The 26,352-nt window shown below is 34.5% G+C and overlaps 1 protein-coding gene across 5 annotated transcripts in view; it reads left to right on the forward strand.

The window, feature by feature from the left end:
• Nucleotides 1-1,343: 1,343 nt before the first annotated feature.
• LOC138708719 (uncharacterized) overlaps nt 1,344-26,352 on the forward strand; it is a 155,427-nt gene continuing 130,418 nt past the window's right edge. For 2 of the 5 annotated variants that reach the window (XR_011334758.1, XM_069838827.1), the window contains exons 1-3: nt 1,344-1,492; nt 4,679-4,788; nt 15,871-16,098. The gene's annotated coding sequence lies outside the window, so the exon portion shown is untranslated. The remainder of the gene's footprint in view (nt 1,493-4,678; nt 4,789-15,870; nt 16,099-26,352) is intronic. The other 3 variants (XM_069838828.1, XM_069838830.1, XM_069838831.1) reach the window with 3 other exon arrangements.

Here is a 26,352-nt window from a genome sequence, read left to right on the forward strand (position 1 = left end):
TAAAATATATGTTCAACTATTATGAATGCTAAAACATTTAACAATTTAAAATATGGTTTTTAATATCTATCGGTACTCAAAATTACCAAATTTGCCATTTTTTAAAAATGGGCACAAAAATATGCAGGTAAACTCTTGAAGGGTGTTTAATTTACTTTAAAACAACTTATAAGCATTAACAATTATTAATATTATATCCCATAGTTCATTAACATGTAAAATTTCAGCAACAGTGACATATCTCACTACATAGAGTAGTATGTTTTTAAGCGGTTAATTGTAAAATATATTATATTACTCGTAGTATGAATATTTTTTTGTAGTTTGTATATATTATGTCAGTGTTTTCAATGTGCAGTACATGCTTGTATATGTGTATTTCCAAGATAACCAGATATGCTAAGGTGTTCATTTAGTGTTTACCGCCTAACAAAGGATCTGAAGATGTCATTTACGGCGAAAACGTTTGTCCTCATCCCCACCGGGGGTCCTATTTTGAGTTTGTATAATGAGGTCATGTTTTGACTTATTTATATATTAAAGATAAGCAACTGACGGAACCATATATAAATTATTTTATTTTATTGTGCCCGCTTATCGGACCACTATGCCAATGAAACTGTGGATTCTTTAGTTATTATTCCTATGAATAGATGGCGAAGATAACTGTCAGTGTCGCCAATAGTACATAAATATACGCGCATTATAGAATTCAAAATTACATTTCTCTTTAACAATTGCGAAAAAAAACCTAGATTTAGCTGCAAACCGCTAATACTGTAAATTATGAGAATAATTTATACTTAATCTACATAATCATTTTCCCCAACACATTTTTATCCGGCCCAATAAAAGTGTCACCTATTGAGAACTAGCGAAACTATTTCAAAGTGTGTCAATTTGTTATATTTTTGGTTCCGTCTGTGATTAGAAAGTTGCCGTACATGATCATAAAATTGTAGGCCAGACACGTCTATGGTCAGACATCTTTTGAACGCCAGTGTACGTTTTATGGTTCAAAGATACCTGACCCCACTAATCCATAGTGCTCGATAACTTTTACTTCTTTAGTTATTACTTCTATGAATAGATGGCGAAAGTAACAGTCAGTGTCGCCAATAGTTAATAAATATACCCACACAAAGACGTTTAGCTGCAGGGGGTTAAAATAACTTAGATGCGCTGTTATAATACAAATAGACATTATTAGTAATTATAAATTGTTTATTATTAACTACGTAATCTTATTTTACTATGACAATATAGCAATTTAGCAGTTTCTGCAATTTATCTTAGCGAGTTTTTAAGAATCGAGTTGGCAACACTGATAACTTCACGTCTTTGGATTTCGAAAGTTTTACGCGGGAGCCAGCGGAACCCAAGTCCAGTTTCGAGCTTGTTAGAGAACATTTTCGAGACTTTAAGTTTAAAAATATGAGAAATTGTTAAAAATGTAAGGCCGTAACCTATGGGCTAATAAACTAGCAGTGAGGTAAGTTCCTTTCCTACTCCGCTTATACACGTTGCATAGCCGAATCTGTGACAGGTTAGGTTTGGTTAGTTCAGGCTTCGTATGCTTTGCATATGCGGTCAACTGCATCGCATAAATTGGGAAAACTTCAGTATATGGTTATCCCACTGCCAACATTTATCTTGAAATGCCAAAAAGAGCAGATCTGTATGTGTTTATTGAATGCGCATCATCATGCTTACGAAAAGACACTTTTCAGTGTCAATGATTTGTGTGCAGAAGATATATCTTAGAATGTTGCGGGAAGAGGGGAAGAAAGGTAACCGTGTTCTGAAATGTATCCCATAAATTCAACGATTTTCACTTCGGAAATGATCGGAACTACTTTTGTGCTAGTTTCACCTAAGGTAATTGTTGTCAGTGAGGTATCTACATACTAAAATTTTCCCCGATTATTCTATACCAGTAGGGTACTTGATTTAAAATGATTAATAGTAATTCTCCACATTAACTCTGCCAGTGTCACAAAAGGTCTAGGAGGAATTAAGACAACCGACTTATGATGGTCTTTCGCGGCAGTGGTACAGTTAATCTGGAGAATACCTAAACATTTAAAACCAAGTAGGCAACTGGTACAGTTTTCAAAAGCACATTTCCTCAAATTCAAAGCAGATTGATAAATAATTGAAGGGATAACTGGTGTGGTCACTGACATAAAAGTGAAAGGAGTGCAGTTCTTTTGGTAGTTCTTCATGGAATACTTGCAGTTTCTGATGTTTTGTATGCTGTCGTACAAAATAAAAATATATATAGTCTATAGTTTATTGTAGTCTCAAGGTTGTTGAATTTTGTAATGGTCTTTAAAAAATTGAACATGAAGAATGAAGAAGTGTGGATGGAAGTAGAAAATTATGAAGATAAAGTAGAAATAAGACAAAAAGGAAGAACATTGGAAAAAGTAGATATCTACAAATAACGAATTTGTTTTGAAATAATTGATACTCATATCTCACTTTACCAAGTGAGCTTGATCAGACAGTAGCATTTGAGATTCGCATTTGGGAGGTCCCGGTTTCAAACCCTGTATCTGGCCAATCTGACTGGGGTTTTTCATGGTTTCCCTCAGTCACAAAGGCAAATGCCAGATTGAAAATTTACATATAGCCTATCACGATTCATCACCGCCTCAATCACCAATATCATAAACATTAATTAAAATATAAAATTAGTTGGACATGAACACAAGCCATCTACAACACACAATAGAAAGAGGAACTGAAGAGTAAGAACGGCCTACTGGTATGCCCAAAGATTTTAAACACGCGATGTGACCAGAGATGTTAAAGTATGTATAAGTAAATAAACTAAAAAGAAATTTTACACAATCACTTTTAGCCTATAATACTAGCCTATGTATTTTTTTTTTTACTTTTCATTTCATTACTCTTCAATGTATTTTCATCTCATGTTTCTCCGAAATCAAATTGTACTTTATTTTTAAATTTATCATTCTTCTGTATTCTCTCCGCAATCATATTGTATTTTTAATTTAACCTCTGCTTTGTATTCTGGATCCTAGTGGTCTGCCATAGATTTCGGCAGATGTCCCAAATTGTGGAATTTGTGTTCTTACAAATACGAGTCTCAAAAGAATCTGAAGTTTATCTTTCTTTTGAGATCTGCCAGATTCAATACTCATGCCTGTTATTTTCAGAAAAAATGTTACCATTATGTAAACTTAAACATATTTTCTCTTTTGTGATGTTGCGTGCATTAAAAATGAGCTATGAGCTTGTTGTTTGTTAATTTAATGTGCCCCAAAGTGGGCTTACCATTAAGGCATTGAATAACTTAATTTTTTTTTGTATTTGTAAGTAAGTTGTAAGTAAATTAATATAAAAATATGGGACATAAAATAATCCACAAAGTTACATTTTAATTAATACAGATTTGAATTATATAATAAGTTTCTTGTGTTAGGTTTCGCCTAAGAATCTAAATACCATAAAAACGATGTCTTGAGATAGCAACTGAGTGCTTTACTTAATATTAGAATGTTATTTTGTAAACACTGTGCTAACTTATAAGTTCCTTTCCATTGAACAAAAAAAATTAAGAAAAGTACGGTTGTTGTAGGTTGATAAATGTCCCTTTCCTCCATGCAACTTCTGCTGGTTGTGCACTTGGTATTTCGATCCAAATAGTAAGATCGAATCAAATGCCTATATGATTTATAACCTACTGTAAAAGTAAAGGAGTATTGGGTAATCCATAAGTAGAAATATAAGGTGTAAATCACATGGAACTTATAAATCTTGAATACAAATAAAACTTAACACATGATCGAAATGATAGCCATCCAAATCTTGGATTTAAAATATCGGCATCCTAATCAATTCAAATGAACAAAAAAGGAAATGTAAATTAACGTTAAAAAAATACATAATGAAATTTTAAAAAAGAATATTTTGCGACAAGATGTGGATACAAATTTATTGAAAATAAATAATATACATTGAATATTATAAAGATGAATAGAGATGGTGATTGATGATGTTCAATTAAGATTTTAAAATGGTTGATGCAATTGTCTGAAGAGTCTTTTCAGGAACCTTTAATTTTCTGAGGATCTCCAATGTAAATTTAGGAATTGTTCCTCGCACACCAAACATAAGTCCAATGACATTCCAATCTTGAATATTATATTTATGACTGAGATCATCACAGCATGGAAGGTAAATAGCGCGTTTCTCTTCATGTACCTGCTTTGGTTGATCTTTATTAATTTCGAACCTTACAGTGGGGTCAAGAATGAGACCAGTTTTTTTATCTCGATCAATTATTATGATGTCAGCACGCCGTGTAGATCCTTCCATTGAACTTCCTCATATACTTCGTATGTCCCCTTAATCTGTTAGCAATTATTGAGCGGACTGTGTTATGTCTGTCAATTCGCAGTAATTCGCCCTGAGGGCAGAAACCTAGCACGTGAGGTAACGTTTCATGCTCATTGCATCTCCTGCATTAATTTATTGTCAATATTAATCCTAGAATTAGCATCGGCTCAGTCTTGGTCAATTAATTATGATAATGTCAATTCGACACCTGCTACCGTTATCAGTGGATCTCCTCGTGAACCTCTAGTCCTGTAGTTTGGAGAGCATAGGCCAACATCGTGCTTATGGTGTTCTGTCTCTTGATTTTCAGCAGGACAACTTCCCAGCACATGCGGAAGAGTTTGCCGGGCCCCAGCAGAGAATGTAGCCTACCGGTGCAGCCATAGCAGTCATCTTCAACATATTGGTTGCTAATGCTCGGTATGTTGGAGTTCTTCCATTTGCCTTCTTGCTTCCCAGTATCGTAATGACAGATCTGTAGCTGTTAAATTTTTACAGTTCTTGAGGTGTGTCATATCCATTATAGTATTATCTTCTTTGTAAACCTTCGCCATTACTTGCCTACTCATGTATTACGTTTGGTTTATTTGGCTATAGTTGAATCTGTTATCCAATATGGTATAACTGGATGGGGAGGCATTACAAAAACTGCTCTAATTATGTTGCAAAAACGTATAATCAAAATTTGTTTGAAAAGGCGACTGGATTATCCAACAAATTTGATCCATTCCGAATTGAATGTTTTTAGAATTGACCAAATTTATAAATACTCTTTAATGAAATTCTATCATAAAAATATAATTAATTTTGTAGCTCAGCCACATGATCATAACACAAGACGAAATGAAATTCTTAATTTAGTTGAACCTAAATGTTTCACATCTGCTGCTTTACTACACAGTACAAATTATGGTCCACGTCTATATAATTCGATAATAAAATTTCATCCAGAATTGACTACTTTAAGCAATGAAATTTTCAGATCCAGAATTAAAAAATTTATATGACAGACCTCCCTGTATTTATACTACTGGGTTCAAAAAGTTCCCGGAATTTTACTACCATTTTTCGTATTAATATATAACAAGGGATATTATACATTTGTTTTGTTGGTAACATTCATGATGTCATTTCCTTAAAGTTTGTTGATAATGGCGATTGTTGGTTTTGAGTTTTAGGCAATTGTTTATCATAGTGTTTTGTTTGTTCGTCGCATTTTGTAATTATGTCCACAGAGCAACGTACAAACATCAAGTTCTGTGTTTTGTTACACAAAACTCCTGCAGAGACATTAAGATTGTTGGAAGAAGCATATGGCGAAGCAGCAATGAAAAAAACTCAAGTGTATGCCTGGCATAAACGCTTTTCTGGTGGCCGCGACAGCATCAAAGATGACGTACGCAGCGGCCCACCAACAACTGCAACAAATGAAGCAATCGCTCAGCGTGTGCGTAATGTTGTGAGGGACGACCGACGTAAAACCATAAAAGAGATAGCAGCAGAGGTCGGAATATCAGTCGGAAGTGTACACAATGTTCTTCACAAGCATCTCAACATGCATTACGTGTCTCAGAAGTTTGTTCCGAAAATGTTGTCGGCAGAACAGAAAGAAACAAGAATGACTCTTGCTGGGGACATGATCAGTATGGCTGATGAAGATGGTGATTTCTTAAACAAAATTATTGCTGGTGATGAAACTTGGTGCCACTTGTACGACCCAGTCCCTAAACGACAGTCATCTAAGTGGAAATCGAAAACATCTCCTCGGAAGCAAAAATTTCCTAGGGACACTTCCAAAGGCAAAGTTATGTTGGAAGTTTTCTTCGACTCTCAGGGTCTCATCCACCATGAGTTCATTCCAGAAGGTCGTACTGTAACGAAAGAATTGTACGTAGAAATCCTCCGTCGCCTCCGGGACACAGTGAGAAGGAAACGTCCAGAAAAGTGGGTAGAAAACAACTGATTCCTTATGCATGACAATGCACCTGCTCATCGCCCAATTATTGTAAAGAATTTTCTTGCCATGCACAACATAACTGCTTTGGATCACCCACCATACTCTCCTGATCTCTCACCCCCTGATTACTTTCTGTTTCCCCGTCTGAAAAGTCATCTGAAAGGACGGAGATTCAATGCTGAAGAGGTTATCGCAAACGCGACGAGAGCACTAAGACGGGTTTCACAAAATGGCTTCCAGGCCTGCTTCCAGGAACTCTACACGCGTTGGCAAAAGTGTGTTGTTCTGGAAGGCAACTATTTTGAAGGGAATGCTGTAGAATAGTGTTTAAGGTACGTTGTTTCTATGATACTAGCAAATTCCGGGAACTTTTTGAACCTAGTATGTATTGTGCACCATGTATTGTAAAACAAGTTTATTTCTATCCTAAGTATATTTTTCTATCTTATCTTGGTTACTATATCAACATGATCTGTACTAATTATACTACTAATAATAATTTAATATTAGCCCACCAATCTCAACATCGTCTCTTTTTTTTCACTCAGTTATTACTAGTATTAACTTATTATTTACTAATTTTATTATCATCTTTATGTGACCTTTTTTCTGAAGTATTTTGTCTACAAAGTATGTATATTTATGTAACGGAACTGTTCCCGAACATGAGCTTTGCTCTTTCGGGGTATTTTAATGTAACGTTTTGATGTATATGTTATTATTAAATTAATCTAAATCTTTACAAAGTAAACAATTAGGAGTAGGAAAAATATTTATTTTATACAGATGGGCAGCCAAACAATCATGTCCCGTATGTAATCGATAAAGTGCGACAGCTTTCATTCGTGGACATTTTGGAATTAAGTTTATTTATTAATTATTGTTTAATAGAATATTCAATTGTTCATTTACACTCTCATGTATTAACTTTTCATGTAGTTCTTGTTGCATAATTTGGTTAATTGTTAGTTTTGAGGACTGAAATGATAAATATGAATTTGTAATTTGTTGGATTACTGTGCCCTTTTTCGCTGAGGAATCTGCTATCTTATTACCAAGAATTCCACAATGTGAAGGAATCCATTGCAAAAAGTATTGTTTTGTGAAGAGATCGTATTGTATTGTATTGTATTTATTAACATTCCATGGTATTCATACATGCTTACAGCTAGAATATGGAACAAGTCAAAAAACTTAATACTATTATAAAGTCTTAATTTATAGTCACAGTCTAGATGAAATATATACAGACGAGATTTACAATGTAGTCTACTAGTACAACACAAAGTTTTAGTATCAATTTCATGAAGTGTTATTGAATGTCATGAATTCACCTACAGAATAGAAGGCGTGAGAAATTAGGTACTTCTTTAATTTGGCCCTAAATAATTTTATGTTTTGAGTTTCATTTTTTATATCGATAGGGAGGTTATTAAAAATTTTTACTGCCATATAACGCACTCCTTTTTGATAGCACGATAGACTTGCCGATGGAGTATGAAAGTCATTTTTTTGACGTGTATTTATGCTATGAACTGTTGAATTAGTTACAAAGTTTTCACGATTACATACGAAGAAGATTATTAATGAAAAGATATACTGACAAGCCATGGGCATTATTTGTAGTTTTTTTAAAATAGTCCTACACGATTCCCTAGATTTGGCACCTACTATTATTCTAATTACTCTTTTTTGTAATAGAAATATATTGTTACTATCTGTGGAATTTCCCCAGAATATTATTCCAAAACTCATTACCGAGTGGAAGTATGCAAAGTATATTGTTTTTGAGGTATTGATATTTACTATCTTTTGCATAGATCTAATAGCAAAACAGGCTGAATTTAGTTTGGGGGTAATTTCTTTAATATGATTTTTCCAATTTAACACATTATCGATTTTTAATCCAAGAAATTTGGTTGTTGTTGTTTCTAATAGGGATCTATTGTTAATTATTGCGCTAGAATCGTAAGTGTTGATATTGATATTGCTTTATTGCCATAAAACACGAATTATACAGGTATTGCCAAATATTAAAATTTATATTGAAAAAATCATTAACATTATACAGACATTCCTTTATTTTATTTTATTGGGTTATTTTACAATGCTGTATCAATATCTAGGTTATTTAGCATCTGAATGAGATGAAAGTGATAATGCCAGTGAAATGAGTCTGGGGTCCAGCACCGAAAGTTACCCAGCAACATTCCTTTATTAAAATGGACGTAATTTTACTTTTAAACACATTATCAGGCAAACGTCTCGTATTGAGAGGTAAACTATTATCAGAGTTAACTGACATAAAATACCAATTCTTTTGAGACATACTAAACTGATAAAATTTATTTCCTATTTCTTCATTTTTCCTGGTATAATGACTATGATGAGTATTATTTATTAAAAATTTATCTTTGCCTTTCCTTACAATTAAAATTAAGTAAGATATAGTCAGTAAGGTAGGCCTGTACAAATTGGGCCAACTAGTACTTACAATTTTCTTCGACAATTTTTGCAGTATAAGGAACCTTTCCTTCATTGAAAAGGTTTAAAACTTTCTTTAGGATTAAGCTACTGGAAGAGCAAGTTCATCTAATAACCTGGGGAGCCATTCCATGTGAAATTAACCTCAGATTCAGACCTCATAGTCTGATATTCCTGGTTTTTTATTTATTACATTTGCGCATGTGCCCATGGAGTAAACAAAAAATGCAAAGTTTCAAAATTTTTGGGCCGAAAGATTGTGTTCTTATAATTTCAAAATATAAAAAATTACCCAATTTTGTGCACAATTATGTTATGACATTTGTTCAATTTTTGAATAACTCAAAACACCCCTTTTAATCTTTCTCAAACAAATATATGTTTCTCATACATAATGTGGTAAGAATATGAAAATTGACAAGAAATGAGTTCAAGAGGAATTAAATTTTGAATGTAATATTGCATGAAATTATTTGTGATTTACAGGTGAGGAATGGGAATTTACATTAATTCATTCTCTTTAAAGAAAGTTCAGGTAATATGCTTACTGAATACAGCTAATCTCGGTTGATATAGAACGTACACAGATACTCTAGGGAGCTTCCACCTGAAAGCTAGATTTGCAAGGTATATTCGTTACTGGAAGTACGTTAACAGGAAGCCACAATTTAAGTCACACAAAATTTGTGTGCACTCAAAGTTGGGTTCTGGCGTCTTGTCAGCCCAGTTGAGTTGTGTGGATGTAAGGGAAAAATTGTGACGGTGTCGTGTATAGTTCCTGGGGTAGCTCAGTCAGGAGAGCATTCGTGTGCTAAGTGAAGGGTCCCGGGATCAATACCCGGCCCCGGAACAATTTTTTCTTGAAATTATTCAAACCTGCTTTACAGGGAGCTACTACCTGAAAACCAGATTTGCATGCTCTAAAATATTGTTTTCAGATTTACCTGAAGTAGAAGTAGCTGCATTGAGAGGGAAATAATTCCAGGGGCATATTTCATTAGGCCCATATTTCATATCCCGGCCCTTTGGCTAAACAAGGATGCAAGTTCATTCAGTCATTGCATCCAGTTAAAAATAAATACTTCAATATTACGTTTTGCACCTACATTTCATATTTCAAGAATTTGATGTTTCATCCTTTTTTTGCGGAGATCTTCAAATATATATTACTGTTGACACTAAAGTGTCCTGTTCTAATTACGAACGTTGTGTTCATGACTAGATCTGATTTTATATTATTCTCAAAAAATAATTTAATATTATTATTTTATTATAATAGATTGGAAGTGAAATAACCCTGCAGATTTTATAGCGGATAGCTTATGTTGTATGTAACAAAATAACTTTGATGTGATATTGATGTAAAGTTCATAGTTTTCTCAGAAAAGTTTTTTTTCTCAAATGTTTAACACCCTCTTATTCGGTAATGTTTGCGAGTTGGGTCGTGATTTTTGTCCATATTGATAGAAATCTAATAATAATTTATCCACCCTATATATTCCTTTTGGTGATAATTTGTTGCAGTACCTATGTAGGTCATGGCGCAAGTGTTCATGTAGGTCATGATTAGTTTATATATTATTTGTCTTGATTTAATTTGGAGAAGTAATTTTTACAATATTTATTTGTATTCTAAATAGACGATTTAGATCATTTTTATGAGAAATATTTCCCAATTTCGTTTCATTGATGTATATATAAATTACAAAATATTGTACAGATTATAATTTATAAAATATCACTAATTTTTTCATTTAAACATGAGATCTTATTTATTTTTTCTCTTTTTATCTCACCACATTCATCCATGTAAATTACATCATATTGTACTTACGAAAAATATTTTTAACATAAGGTATAAATATTATAATGTATTTATAACCTAACATGCCTATCTTGGGTAAGATAGCGTTCTATGTAGAATTGGAGTGTAATAAAAAATTTCTCCAATCCTGAAATCCATATCTTATGTTTTATTTTGTTAGTGCAAAGCATGCTGCCTTCACATAAGCCCGCCATCGGTCCCTATCCTCAGCAATTATTTTTTTTATTTATTTTTTTTTTTTACCTTGGGGATATGATTGAAGTGAATTCATTATGGCAGGCAGAGTAACTATCTCATGCCTCCATGTTTTAAATTGCTACCAGTGTACTTCATTAGAACCAGGTACCCAGCTTCGAAGCCGTTAGCCCTGTGATCTTACAGTATATTTATTTTTCCCTATTATCATAATACAGGTTATCTAAGAAATTAGCAAGTTCTTTGTGATAGTAGGAGAGAAAGTGTGGGGGAAGGGAAGTGGTCCGCGGCCCATTTCTTTTAGGGCTCATCCCGACATTTGTCTTATTGCTCAAGGGAAACCACGGAAAAACCTTGAGCAGGATGAGGTGTCGTGCTGACGACAAGCCAATTGGCTACAATGGAGTCTGAATATGTTGAGATGGGAGGTTGTCTTTTAATCATTATTTAAAGTACTGAAACATTAAAATACATAATAATTATTTACAAAGAATACAAGCATCCATGCAGCCAATAACGTGATGACCCTGAAACAGAGAAATAACATTATTAGCGTTAATAGATTATGTCTGACTGTAGAGTCGAGTGGTTGTTTAAGAGTTCAAGTTGGTATTTGTCTTGTACGTTGTCGTTCCAAGCTAGAGGGTGGAGTACGCTCTTAGGTCTTTTATGTTTGTCTAACGCAGGGTTGTAATTTCCCAGTGAAGAAATTAGTGGGTTTGTGCTGCTGTACGACTTGGTGTACGTGCAGAAGGCTTGATTTGAAATATATTCTTGGATTGTCGAAATTTCTAGTTCTTCATGAATCAATCTAACAGGAGTTACTCTAGGAAGTCCTGTGATGAATCTTAAAATTTTGTTTTGGAAAACTTGTAATTTTTTACGGACTGTAATAGGTGCATGTCCCCAAGCAGGACAAGCATATAGTATTACTGACCTAATGAATGTTTTATACAAAGTTAGAGCTGTGTGTATGTTTACATGTCTGCTTTTATTTAATATTGGATAAAGCTCCACCATTCTAGAATTGGCACGTCTGAGTTTTTGTAGTACATGTTCGGAGAAAGTGAGCCGTCTGTCTAGTATTACTCCGAGATATTTTACTGAAGTTTTCCACTCGATTTGTGATCCATTTATGGCTAATTTTGTATGATTTATTCCCGGTCTATTGAATTTATTTCTTCTGCAAAATAAAATTGCTTGTGTTTTGGAGATATTTAATTTAATTCTCCATCATCCTCAGCAAGATTAATTCAGTCCATAGCATCATATCCCATCTTCCTCAAATCCATTTTTATATTATCTTCCCATCCATGTCTCGGCCTCCCCAAAGATCTTTTTCCTTCAGGTCTTACAACACATTACATGTAATTCTGGAATCACCCATACATGCTACATGTCCTGCCCATCTCAAAACTCTGGATTTAATATTCCTAATTATGTTAGGTGGAGAATACAATGCGTGCAGTTCTACTTTGAGTAACTTCAGCCATCTAAGCACCTTGTTCTCGAAGTAGGAGTCCAAGTTTCACAACCATACAGAACCGGCAATATAACTGTTTTATAAATTCGAAATTCCAGCTTTTTAAAGCAGCCTGGATGACAAAAGCTTTTTAAATGACTGAAGAGGCATTTGCCATATTTATTCTAAGTTTAATTTTCTCTCCAGTGTCCTTTATATTTGCCACTGTTGCCCTAAGGTATTTTATTTTTCCGTTCTTTCTGATGATAAAATTCCAATTATATTTACATTTCGTACTATTGTATGTTCTGGTCACTAGATATAATCATATACTTTTTTTTTTTTTTTGCTGCAAAACAGTATTTGTCGAATACAGGGGGGAGAGCCATTAATCCTTCCCATTGAAGGCTTTAAGGAAGCAACCTGGACAAATACCCAATGTCCCATCCCTACCCTCCCGTGGTGCAGCTGTTAGTAAGCATAATTTTACAAGCTGAACTAAAGGGAGGGACTACTCATCAATTAGCACTGGTCAGCTTGATGAGTTAATGACTGAATTTGGTATAATTTTCCTCTACTCAATACCTAATTCCCTCTTTACCCTTTCCTATCCAGTCCTCTGACTGAACTCTTACTTTCTTCGACCCTGACGGCATTAGAGCATTCGAGGCCTAGGGGTTCATTTCCCTTTCCTTCCTCCTCTTTCTACTTTTCTGTTCCTAGTGCTGACCTGCTATGGCACTAAAATCGTCCTCCGTGGCTTAAGGAGGGAAAGCTGGTGATCAACAAGATCTCCCAGCTAGGTCCAATGGACCCGTCGACCAACAGCAGGTGTGGTCCTCCAGGCATTCTGGGGGTTGTGTGTGAATGAAGTAGCCACCAAAACGTTAAAATATGGTGTTCACTTAAATCGGCTACAACTTGCCATTTTCACTCCAATATTACATATTGGAGTGCAAGAGGTCAAATGACTTTATTGTCAAATGCCTGGCATTAGAAAACAACAATTTTTTTTTTTTTTTTTTTTTACTTCCAAACCTATCTCATTACTTGCTTCAAGTAAAATTTGTGTTTTCGCTAATAGTTGGTAGGTTTTCTCCTAACATATTCGTTACCATGAACATATTTTTTTTTTATAACTACGAGACAACGGCAATTTTCTATGTTCTTTGTATGTAAACATTTTACCTACTTGTTACTTGAAATATGCACAATTCACTATCGAGTAGCCCCAACTAGGCTACGTAGAGAATGCAGCGATCCTCTCTATACTTCTGTCCTCTCGACCTATACCCACACCTCGGGAACCCCATTTTTTAATTTTCCCAATCCCCCATCCTACAGCTTCACACTACAATACAGAATTCTTATGTATGAACTTAGAGACAATGCAGTGTATGGGAAGATAAATTTTAAGGCATTAGAGCAGTAGAACATTTGCGTGTGAGTAGCAGTTTAAAAGATGGCGTGCGGACAGACACAATCTTGTAATACAGGTTAGTAGTTAATAGGACATGAAAATGTAATTGTGTGCTTGCTATTATAAATCAAAATCCATATATATAATTTGAACTGGTAAGGGAAATTACAGGAAAACGGCTGAACAGATTTTAATAAATGACTCCTCATTTTGTAGCTTGGAATCCAAATATTTTCAGAAAAATAGTAGTTTTCAATGAAATGTCAATTTTCCTACATAATTTTCCTATTTTCCAAAATCCATCTGTCGTCAGTTTTGAGAACTAACGGCTTTTCAGAATAAAACAAAACACACACACTACAATAAGCAAAATTACATGAAGGCCATGACCTGCAGGATTGCTGACATATTTAGAGCATCAGGGCAAATTCTGTGACATCATAATGACAACAATATGTTGATCTTCATTTGTATAATTTTTTATAATGTCTATATAATTGGTTATTAAAAACTTTCAAGTCGTACTAAAAATAATTTACAGGTCTGATTCTGTGGTGTGTAATTTTCTGAGTAAAGCTGTATGTTAAGAATACGAAACTTTAGCTGGTTTTATGACATTTTCACCATTAAAAGTGGAATATTATAGTTAACGCCATGATAAGAGTATCTGTCAGTGATATACATACTCCCACATGAAAAAATCCACTGATCGTCCTGACATTATTACTTGCGTTTTCGCTTTTAAACTCTAAAACTGAAGATGGATAGGTTCAAGAAAAAGTATTTGGCATAAAGAAACTATTCAGAAAGAGTATGTTTCATTATTATGGAAGCAAATAACTTTTAAAATGACTGGTAGGCCTATTCTTAATCTATACTAATAATAAATCTGTAGCTGAAATTTTTCTGGTAATTTTCGATTTTCCAAAAGTAATTGCTCCTAACATATATAATTAACCGCCCTGAAATCGAAAATAGCTTTTTTGAAATTTTTGTTTGTATGTCTGTCTGTCTGTGTGTCTGGATGTTTGTTACCTTTTCACGTGATAATTAAGTTCGTTGTAACTTAGAATTTAGGCTATATGGCATTCAAAATATTTTATTTAAAAGGGAGGTTATAACGGGGCTTGAATTAAATAAATCGAAATATCTCCCTTAATATTAATTTTCATGAAAAATGTTACATAACAAAAGTTTCTTTAAAAATAATTTCTGATAAGTTTTATTCCATGCAAAATTTTGATAGGACTGATATTTAATGAGATAAATGAGTTTCAAAATTACAATAACAACACCATTTAAGGCGGTGTAATGAAATAAAAAAACAAATGACTTCGTCTATAAGGGGTGTTGGACAACAACAAACGAAAGCTATGAAACATAGCTTACAGAGAATGTTTCTGTGTTTGTATGAAGTAATATCGGAAGCTATATTAACCAATTTGGTAATTAATTATTAATTCAGCATTGGAAAGTGTAGTTTCTCTAGATGGACATAATGCTATAATGTTATTACAGTAACTTCGGAGTGAATTGAGGACAGGTAAGATTAAAATAGCTTCTTATGTACAGAAAACTTGATAGGCATTCGTTTCCTGTATTTCCTAAAATAAGTTTTATGACCAAATGAGTGGTCTCTAGATCAAAATGATCGCATTTTAATTTTTTAATACAATTTAAATTAAGTAATATAATAAACTATTTATCCTTCTATCAAGCAAGAATGTTCCCTGGCTCAAATATCCTATTTTAATTATGTAATTACTTTATATTTATTTCTAACGGGTGCAGCGGAGCGCACGGGTACAGCTAGTTGAAAATAAATCTGAAAAATTTTTATTTGACTTCTAATGAACTTAGTTTACAGCATTTGCTACACAAGCCACTAGTTATACATATATGAGCAAAAATACGGATCGATAATGGCACAGTCTACACCTGCCGCGAAAGCATATCTGATGCGCGTGTTCCAGGCTGAATGCTCTGCATTATTGGTGTTGTAGTATTTCTGCGAGAAGGAGTTCGTCCACTGTGTAGGTTAGCAGACATTTGTTTACACCTCGGCTTTGAACAAAATGTAGACTAGGGAATCGAATGTGGATCTCGTAGTACGAAATCCTCTGCTCGATGTCGGGTTGAGAGCGCTCTAATCTTTTCAGGCTGCCAAAGAGGTTCAGCAAAGCGAGCGTCCCCTCTCCGCAGTCCATGTTGTGACAAAAGCCTCGAGCCGTTACCTAGGAGACGCTTGCTTGCGTCGTTGTCGCAGTGCACCTTGGGTGTATACCTGATAGGCGTCGGGCTGATCGTTAAGGTGGTGTTCGTGTACGGAACAGCTGTTCGCGCCCCAGCCTCGCGGCCGTGTTTCGTTCCCCGTGTGGTCTCGACAGGTAAGCTCTTCTTCATTGCACATTTATCAGTTACTTCGCAGTTTGTACTCACTGACAATTCCATGTCAGCTGGCTTCAAGAAGCTCTGATCTAGTTCCGACGCTCCGGCGGGGATGCCAAGGCAGTAACACTGCAACGCGTGATTTACACTAGAAAACCACAAAACACACTGTCAATTGGTGCCATTGTCAATCAACACAAGCTCCTGAAGATAATAGTGCGGGGTGTTATATAAACGAACTCTAGCGACAAGATAGATAACAATCTTTGACACTAATATCGCCTTGAGATATGCGTCCCATTACAGTGCATAGCTTTACGTGTATTGGCATAGCTTACGTGTGAATCCTGTGACAATGCAGACTTGTAGAGAATATGCGGAGTAGAAATTAATATAAAGAGAAAATAATGCATAAATTAAATGTTTACATTTTCGCGGGAAAACACGTTTTCAACGTTCCTGATACCGAATTGGTCAGGCCTCTGTCTGTTTCAGCGATTTCTCCTCAATCATTGTGCGGAATTTAGTCACATTCAGTAGCTACGAGTTAATGGGTGAATTTGTACTCCAACATGCATAATTGACATAAAATGTGATAAACTAATAGGCTATAATAATGGAAATATTAATTGTTTCAGTCTAAAACTGAGCTAGCGAATTTGTAGTGGGAAATGAAACGATGAAATCAGTATACACGGAAAAACGTTGTTGTTGTTTTCTAATGCCAGGCATTTGACAATAAAGTCATTTGACCTCTTGCACTCCAATATTTTTCAAAGATATTGACATGGTTAGCCACTGACGCACAGATTTTGAGATGTTCTGAATCCATTTCTTGATTTGAGTTGCACAATGGACAGTTAGGAGACTGATATATTCCAATTCTATGCAGGTGCTTAGCCAAACAATCATGGCCTGTTGCCAATCTAAATGCAACACGGAAAAACGTTATGCAAAGAGAAATTAATTATTATAAATAAAGATTATATTAGGCCTATAAATGGAGATTATTTTGCAAACCCTCTGACTGGATGACTGGACAGATAAACCGAAATATACAAATTGTAAACAAATCCTTCCTAAAAAAATTAACTAGGTGAAAATGTTGTATAGAAATAAAATACATTTAGACGCAATATTACGTATTACAGTAATTCAGATGAAAATGAAGGAATGTGTTTAGAGTGTTGTTGTGAACCAACAACGCTTACATTCGTTTTAATTGCACATTTTACATAAATATAAAAATAATATTGGAAATTATTACAATAAAAGTAGGTACAGATATCTTATGTAAATTTATGCAAAATTAATTGCTTATAATTTCTTAAATCGTAAGTTATAAATTAAATCAAATGTCTTCCCATCTTTGAGATGATGCCTTTTGTGTGCCCTCCAGAAAATCTAAGTTTATCTCTTGTATGGGTGTGTAATAAATCACACATTCAGCGGCACAATAACCACATTCGTGTAGATCGTGGGAAAGCATTGTCGTTGCTATCTCTTGTAATATTCCTTGTAATATTGTAATTTTGCTCACGACAGTCCCACCATATCTAACGTCACAGAAGCACTGAATAATATAATTCAGCTAGACCAAAATAAAAAAGCTATATCATGATCATAATCATCATCATCTCTGGCACTTGAGTCCGTTATGGACCCTGGCCTCCATGAACTGTCGCCAACTTTCCCTAGCTTTAACTAGAATAAAATTATTTACATGTACGCCCTACATAATTTTTTGAATTTGACCTATGTAAATGTAGTGAAGTACATCAAGTCCTCAGGTGTATCTACAACAAACGAGTACACTGTTGTTGCATTAAGGAAAAGCATTACGTTCAAGTGTAATCGTGAAATATATGTAAACAAGTCGGAAAATGTTATCGGTTTCCTGGGAGATCCTACAAGATTAGAGATAATTTTTATTACGAACATATTTTCTACCTAAGTAGAACATTTACGTAAGCATTAAATGTGACGTTTTTTTTTTCCTGTCTATGTCAATAGCTATGTCAGACTATTGTACGACATGGAACTATAAAAGTAGGAGATTTATCCTTCGAAGAGGTGGAAAAATTCAAATATCTTGGAGCAACAGTACAAATATAAATGACACTCGGGAGGAAATTAAACGCAGAATAAATATGGGAAATGCCTGTTATTATTCGGTTGAGAAGCTTTTGTCATCTAGTCTGCTGTCAAAAAATCTGAAAGTTAGAATTTATAAAACAGTTATATTACCGGTTGTTCTGTATGGCTGTGAAACTTGGACTCTCACTTTGAGAGAGGAACAGAGATTGAGGGTTTTTGAGAATAAGGTTCTTAGGAAAATATTTGGGGCTAAGAGGGATGAAGTTACAGGAGAATGGAGAAAGTTACACGACTCAGAGCTGCACGCATTGCATCCTTCACCTGACATAATTAGGAACATTAAATCCAGACGTTTGAGATGGGCAGGGCATGTAGCACGTATGGGCGAATCCAGAAATGCATATAGAGTGTTAGTTGGGAGGCCAGAGGGGAAAAGACCTGTGGGGAGGCCGAGACGTAGATGGGAAGATAATATTAAAATGGATTTGAGGGAGGTGGGATATGATGATAGAGACTGGATTAATCTTTCTCAGGATAGGGACCGATGGCGGGCTTATGTGATGGCGGCAATGAACCTCCGGGTTCCTTAAAAGCCAGTAAGTAAGTATGTCAATAGCAAGCTTGGAAAATAAACAATCTATGATATTATACAACTGGATACAGTAGCACTCGAAGTATCCTTCTGCCTACATAATAAACACTAAAGTCTAGACTAGGATTATGTGAAACATTTATTTAATTTTACAAGTCCAGTCATATTTCAGAAATGTTTCTTCCTTTTGGACGCAATGTCAGAAGATTCCATACGTTTTTCCGAATGTTATTTTTTTTAGAAAAGTTCAGAAACCAGTTTCCGAAATTGTTCGGCAATCTTCCATCTGGAACATTCACCACGTAATTCTTAACACTTTTGCGGTCTTCAATTTTATAATTGAGGCGTTCTCTGGAATAAGAACTTAACTACAAGAGCTTGAATTTGAGATACAAAGCATAAAACATTTTAAATCTGGTGTGACAGCATTTCGCAGAACGACAGTCAGACAATTACGACAGTCACAGATGGATACTGAATCCATTTTTAAATAGTTGCGTTCAGGTGGCTGAAATTCCAAAAGATATAAATGAAAAAGTAATTTAAATTTGTTTTTACTGATGGAATATTGAAACTGCGATATAGTTTCTTTTCGCAGAGTGTACGTCAGTTTTAAAGAATGCAAGAATACCGCGAGCTTACAAAAAAATCTCTTTAAATTTTGATAACATTTGCAAATTCGTATTTGTGCAGAATAATTTTCTAATCTAAAATTGTCATCAAAACAAAAGCGAGAAGTCTCCTTAAAATTGAAAATTATATCACTGTGCGTATCGGATATAGAGTCCAGATTTAAGAAGCTATTTTCTGAAAACAGACACACTTATCACATTAATTATTTTTTACTTTATAACCATTGAAACATTTTTTTTATTTTTACGTCAACGTTGTTTATGTTTCTAAAAACAACATAAATGTAGCATATGTTAATAAGGAATTTTATGCTTTTTGTTGTAATCATTTCGTGACCCCCCTTATACGACCCACATTTTTGGGACCACTGATCTAGAGGGAAAAAAATATGAAAAAAATGAATGCAATATTTCACATGCGAAAAGCTTCAATCACTTTAATTTGTTACACTTCAATATGAAAGTTACCATAGCAACAATTTCAAGTCCAAGCCGCTTGTAAATTGCATAGCGTTTTATTTATATTTCATGCAAGCCTTATTTTTAAAAGAGTTTTCCCAAATTAAAAATATCCTGAATTTTTAGCCTATTACTAATTCTCTGGTAGAAAAGTAGAAATTTATCTTAATTTCTTTTGCACTTGTGCTGCGCTTCCTTACGAAGTATTCTAACACCATAACTACGTGTCATTAGACCAGAGAGTGTCGCTGCTTGTGAATATCTAAATTTGGACCATAATATTTAAAGTAGGACGGGAGGATATTTTTAGACCAACTATTGGAAAAGAGAGCCTACATGTAACTAGTAGTGACAATGGAGTTAGATTAGTCAACATATACATAAATATACAATATATAGCGAAATTTATAAACTTGTACTTGCTATTTGGGAAAAGGAAATTGTACCAGAACAATGGAAGGAGTCCATAATTGTACCTATTTTTAAGAAGGGGGACAAAACCAACTGTGGTAACTTTCGAGGAATATCACTTTTGTTGACGTCGTACAAAATTTTGTCCAATATTCTTTTGAAAAGATTAGCTCCGTACGTAGATGAAATTATTGGGGATCATCAGTGCGGTTTTAGGCGTAATAGATCGACTATTGATCAGATTTTTTGTATTCGACAGATAATGGAGAAAAAATGGGAGTATAAGGGTACAGTACATCAGTTATTCATAGATTTCAAAAAGGCATATGACTCGGTTAAGAGGGAAATATTATATGATATTCTTATTGAATTTGGTATTCCAAAGAAACTAGTTCGATTAATTAAAATGTGTCTCAGTGAAACGTACAGCAGAGTCCGTATAGGTCAGTTTCTATCTGATGCTTTTCCAATTCACTGTGGGCTAAAGCAGGGAGATGCACTATCACCTTTACTTTTTAACTTCGCTTTAGAATATGCCATTAGGAAAGTTCAGGATAACAGAGAGGGTTTGGAATTGAACGGGTTACATCAGCTTCTTGTCTATGCGGATGACGTGAATATGTTAGGAGAAAATACACAAACGATTAGGGAAAACACAGAAATTTTACTTGAAGCAAGTAAAGCGATCGGTTTGGAAGTAAATCCCGAAAAGAAGAAGTATATGATTATGTCTTGTGACAGAATATTGTACGAAATGGAAATATAAAAATTGGAGATTTATCCTTCGAAGGGGTGGAAAAATTCAAATATCTTGGAGCAACAGCAACAAATATAAATGACACTCGGGAGGAAATTAAACGCAGAATAAATATGGGAAATGCGTGTTATTATTCGGTTGAGAAGCTTTTATCATCTAGTCTGCTGTCAAAAAATCTGAAAGTTAGAATTTATAAAACAGTTATATTACCGGTTGTTCTGTATGGTTGTGAAACTTGGACTCTCACTCTGAGAGAGGAACATAGGTTCAGGGTGTTTGAGAATAAGGTGCTTAGGAAAATATTTGGGGCTAAGCGGGATGAAGTTACAGGAGAATGGAGAAAGTTACACAACACAGAACTGCACGCATTGTATTCTTCACCTGACATTATTAGGAACATTAAATCCAGACGTTTGAGATGGGCAGGGCATGTAGCACGTATGGGCGAATCCAGAAATGCATATAGAGTGTTAGTTGGGAGACCGGAGGGAAAAAGACCTTTGGGGAGGCCGAGACGTAGATGGGAGGATAACATTAAAAAAGGATTTGAGGGAGGTGGGATATGATGGTAGAGACTGGATTAATCTTGCACGGAATAGGGACCGATGGCAGGCTTATGTGAGGGCGGCAATGAACCTTCTGGTTCCTTAAAAGCCAGTAAGTAAGTAAGTAAATCTTCATAATATTTAAACAGTATGAACTTCAAGTTCAGTGACTGAACAGATTGTAGCAACGACGACAATGATGATTATAATAACAATAATAATGATGCGCTAGCGTTCAAAGATACCTAACCCTACTAATCGATAATGGACTGTAAATTTGTTCGTGTAAATATGGCTTTTTTAGTTATTATTTACATAAATAGATGATGAAGATAACAATCAGTGTCGCCAATAGTATATAAAAATACCCGCATTATAAAATTTAAAATTTCATCCCCCTCTAATGATTGTAAGAAACAATAGAATTAGCGGGAAATCGCTGATAATGTGAATTATGAAAGTAATTCATACTTAATATAAATCATCATTTTCTCCAGCACTTTTTACCCGCCCCAGTAATAATGTCACCTATTGAGAACTAGCGAAACTATTTCAAAGTTTGCCAATGTTGTATCTTCAGTTCTGATTTATCTCGTGGTTAGAAAGTTCGCTTACACGATCATAAGATATCTTTGAACGCCAGTGTACACTGTAATAACAGTTGCAATGTCGGGTTAAGCAATATTACAAGATGGGCGTAAACATCTGACGCTTTGAATAAACTGTCAGTTTTTGCTAGAATGAAACATGTTTACAAAATAAGGGTGGACATCATATGGATACTGTTTTCTAGCAATAATTTAAATATTAATCCGAACTCCATGGTACAGCTTTTGAATAATATACGTAATATATATTTGAGTAAAGATATTGTTTTTAAATCATTTCAAAACAGCCAGGTGTTTATGCCCCACTCTTTATAAATACCTTAAAATTTCATGTAATGAATCAGATGAAAAAACTTTGTGAGTTTGCACACAATTTTAAATGATATAAAACAAAAGTTAAATTTAGTTTAGTTGGGTAGTGAAAGAAATCTCTTATCTTCAACATCGTCATAAATAAACTACGAATTGCGTCTCTTCAGACTTGTTGAAAGTGTTGTAAGTCACGCCATGTCGTCCAGAGTTACGTCTGCATTGGAATGGTAATTTTGATACTCAGTTTTTTTCTTGTCCATTTGTTGTGTTATTCCTATTTATGTTGGCAGTATGTTACGTCTTCTATTACTCGTAATTACATTCTACACTTCAAATTTTCTTGCCGAACCTTATGAGCCTTTTATTAATAATTATGTTTTTCCAACTTCAGCGTTTGGCTAGTTCTTTTCTATAGAATTAAGGCTTTGCAACTGTACAGAAAAATTATTCTTGAAATGACATTACGTAATCTTGATTTGGTGTGTTGTCTTACGATTTCGAAAACTAAATTCTACTGTTGCATTGCTTTGTTATATGATTTGCTAATGCTGTCTTTACTATGTAATGATGTCTACATTTCTTACGAAAAAAATACCTGTAAATGTAAAAATATGTTATATAAAAATAGCCGAAGTAATTTTGATAGGTTAAGAATTCAGAGCATTACATTCTATACACCGCAAAATGGTGCGAATTTTAGGAACAGTCCGAATTTTCATAAAGTATAAATTTAACGCGAAATTCAGTTTAGAAATGGGTAACTCGAAAAAAAAAAATCCGAGTTTGATGTTTAGAAATTACTATGCTATACATTTCTTACTAAAAAACTAAACAAGTAATGCATTGCTTATTTCTAAGGGATGTTGACAGAAACCAGCTATCACCCTCACCTATAGGCCTAACAAGACATTCAATATTTCGTCGATGCAGTAACTAAAAATATATGAGATCCAATAATTGAGAAAAACACTAATCTGACGATTTCATAAGTTTATTAAGTACCGTACTTACATTCACAACGTGTGTGATAACCTGATAGATGTACTGTATATAATTGAGACCCGGAATCCAAGAGGGGCCCAAGTCCATTACATCAAACTTTTGGAAAATTGAAAAAAATGTTTGCTATTGCTACAAAACGCCTCTGACTAATTATTTTTTGTTTCGTAAGTACATCTCCATTACATCTTTTCATATAACCATGGCAACAAGCGTCTACTAATTACATGTGAAATAAATTTTGAAAGTGATTAAATATTGGGCCCCTCTTGGATTCTGAGTCTCAATTATATTAGTTCCGTGACATGTCAAAAGATTTTTGGACTTGAGATTTTCCCGGCGTTGGATGTGAAATAATGCCTCTCGGGTTCTCAGCCAGGTGAGGTGGATAGTTGCTTCCAAGCTTTCGATGACTAGCTCTGCCATCTTCTTCAAGGGTGGACTTAAACGGCGCTTCATCCCTGAAGAAGATGGCAGAACTAGTCATCAAAAGTTTGAAAGGAACTATTCGACTCCAGGCCGAAAGATGCTTTTCCTTTAATGAAAGCACAAAGAATTATAAAAAAAAAAAACGTGACACAATATCACCGATCAACTCCTATTCTGAACAATAATAAAACGAAAAATCACCATCCCTAGTGATATGGGATTGCTCAGTAACTAGCCTAAGAAGTTTCTATATTATTTTGTTGTATTTCAGACACTCGTGCTACAATGTGTCTTGCGTGGCAGATACACGGACTCATCGTGTTGCATGATCGAGTAAAAAAAAAATCCAGTTCTGAGAAATACATCCTGTAGTACTCATTTTTTGAACACAAAATATATCTCGTAGCAGGCTATGCCACGATGTTCCTAAGTAGCATTCAACAAAACATTTCTTTGGAATGGAGGCCAGTCGACATCCGACGATATGATCACATATCACCGTCCTTCGCAAGTCTCTCGTGGCTCCGACTTAAAGAACGCAGAACTTTACACTCTTTGTCTTTACTCTTTCGAATTCTGCACACCTTAATACCAAATTACCTTTCGTCTCGTTTCTCTTATCTATACTCTAACCACGACGTAAATACCAGATCACTTATCGGTGGCACGCTAAGTATACCTCTTCATAGAACATCTTGTTATTCATCATCTTTTACAGTATCCACCTCGCGTCAATGTAATTCCTTGTCACAAAGTATTAGGGGCTGCAAGACAATAAACACCTTTAAGAACAGCTTAAAAGATAACCTTATTAGCATTTCACTCCAATCATACTGATTTAAACTATCACTGACTACATTGTTACTTCTTCCTTTAGACATCATCCTGATAGTGCTGTATTTTCAAAATTGTCTCATAATAATCTCTTTGTATTATCTAATATTATTTGAAATATATTAACATTCTATGTATTTTAGTTTAATTCTGCTACACAGTTTATTTCAGTGTATAATTAATAGTTCATAGTATTTCGTTGTTTAATTCGTAAATAACTCTTGCATTCATGTAACTCTCATCTAAATCAAATTGTTGAATTCTTTGTAAGTTCATGCATATGTATATACACTTTTTGCTGGTTGAGTGGAAGAGAAGGCCTTACGGCCTTAACTCTGCCAGCTAAAATAAATCATTATTATTATTATTATTATTATTATTATTATTATTATTATTATTATTATTATTATTATTATTTGTTGTAAGAGTTAACGTTAACAACAAGTAATTCTAAATTGAAAATCAAGTTTAACAGGTTGACTGCGAGGCCGAAATTTGAAAAATATCTCCCTCAGGCCGAAATCAATATTATGTTGCAAATTGGTTGTAAATGATTATGATATAATTAGTTTTTTTTTTCAAAATAAAAAGGAAATAAGCTGGAAATAACACATTTTTGAGTAGCGGACATCTGTGATCTCTGTGCCCTGGGACATTATATTTTATTACTGCCTCGTAACCATTGGTTGAATACTTTTCTGTACTCTTTCCATGTAAAACTTATAATTGATCAAAGTAACCACAAATAACTATTGTGCGTATGTAAATGTGTTTCTTATATTCACATTCATTTGAAGGAAAATGAAGATTTAATATGACTTCTGTCATTCTTGCACCAAAATGAAACATTCCATAAGAACTGTTGCACGAGGTTAATGTGGGCCATAGCGGGCACATGCATAAACAAAATGCTGAACCAGCGGACTTGTGGCAGTGAGACACCGGTGTTCTCTATGGCAAGGAGGAAAATGTTCTGGAGAGGACACCGACAGTGAATGAATGCGTGTATTATATAGATGTTCATGGATTTACACAATTTAGGCCCGTAACACACTTGAAAAGTTTTCGCTAGCGAGAAATGTGTTGCGAGAAAGAGGCGAAGAGCCTTCCTCCACACACTTGGCGAGTTCTCGCTATCACAGATCACACCTCGCTATGATCATCTATGCACTGCCTTCATGCAGAAAGCATTTTTTTGATTATAGTAATCACTCGTTGGGGGGAATATTATAGGTTATGTATTTACGTAAATATATAACCTGTAAGTATATTGTCGTACTTTACAAATTACGTACGAACGCTATGTTGAATCTGAGTCTTCAGATGATGAGGAAATGGAGTTACATGAACATATTTTGTTCGTGAAAAGAAGAAATAGGCCTAAAATTAAAGCCAGAAATATCTGAAAATCACATTGTATCTTATGAAAATAAGGTCGATCTGGTTGGCGAGTTGGTATAGCGCTGGCCTTCTATGCCCAAGGTTGCAGGTTCGATCCCGGGCCAGGTCGATGGCATTTAAGTGTGCTTAAATGTGACAGGCTCATGTCAGTAGACTTACTGGCATGTAAAAGAACTC

The sequence above is a fragment of the Periplaneta americana genome, chromosome 11 (genome assembly GCF_040183065.1).
Source record: "Periplaneta americana isolate PAMFEO1 chromosome 11, P.americana_PAMFEO1_priV1, whole genome shotgun sequence".
NCBI classification, from domain to species: Eukaryota; Metazoa; Arthropoda; class Insecta; order Blattodea; family Blattidae; genus Periplaneta; species Periplaneta americana.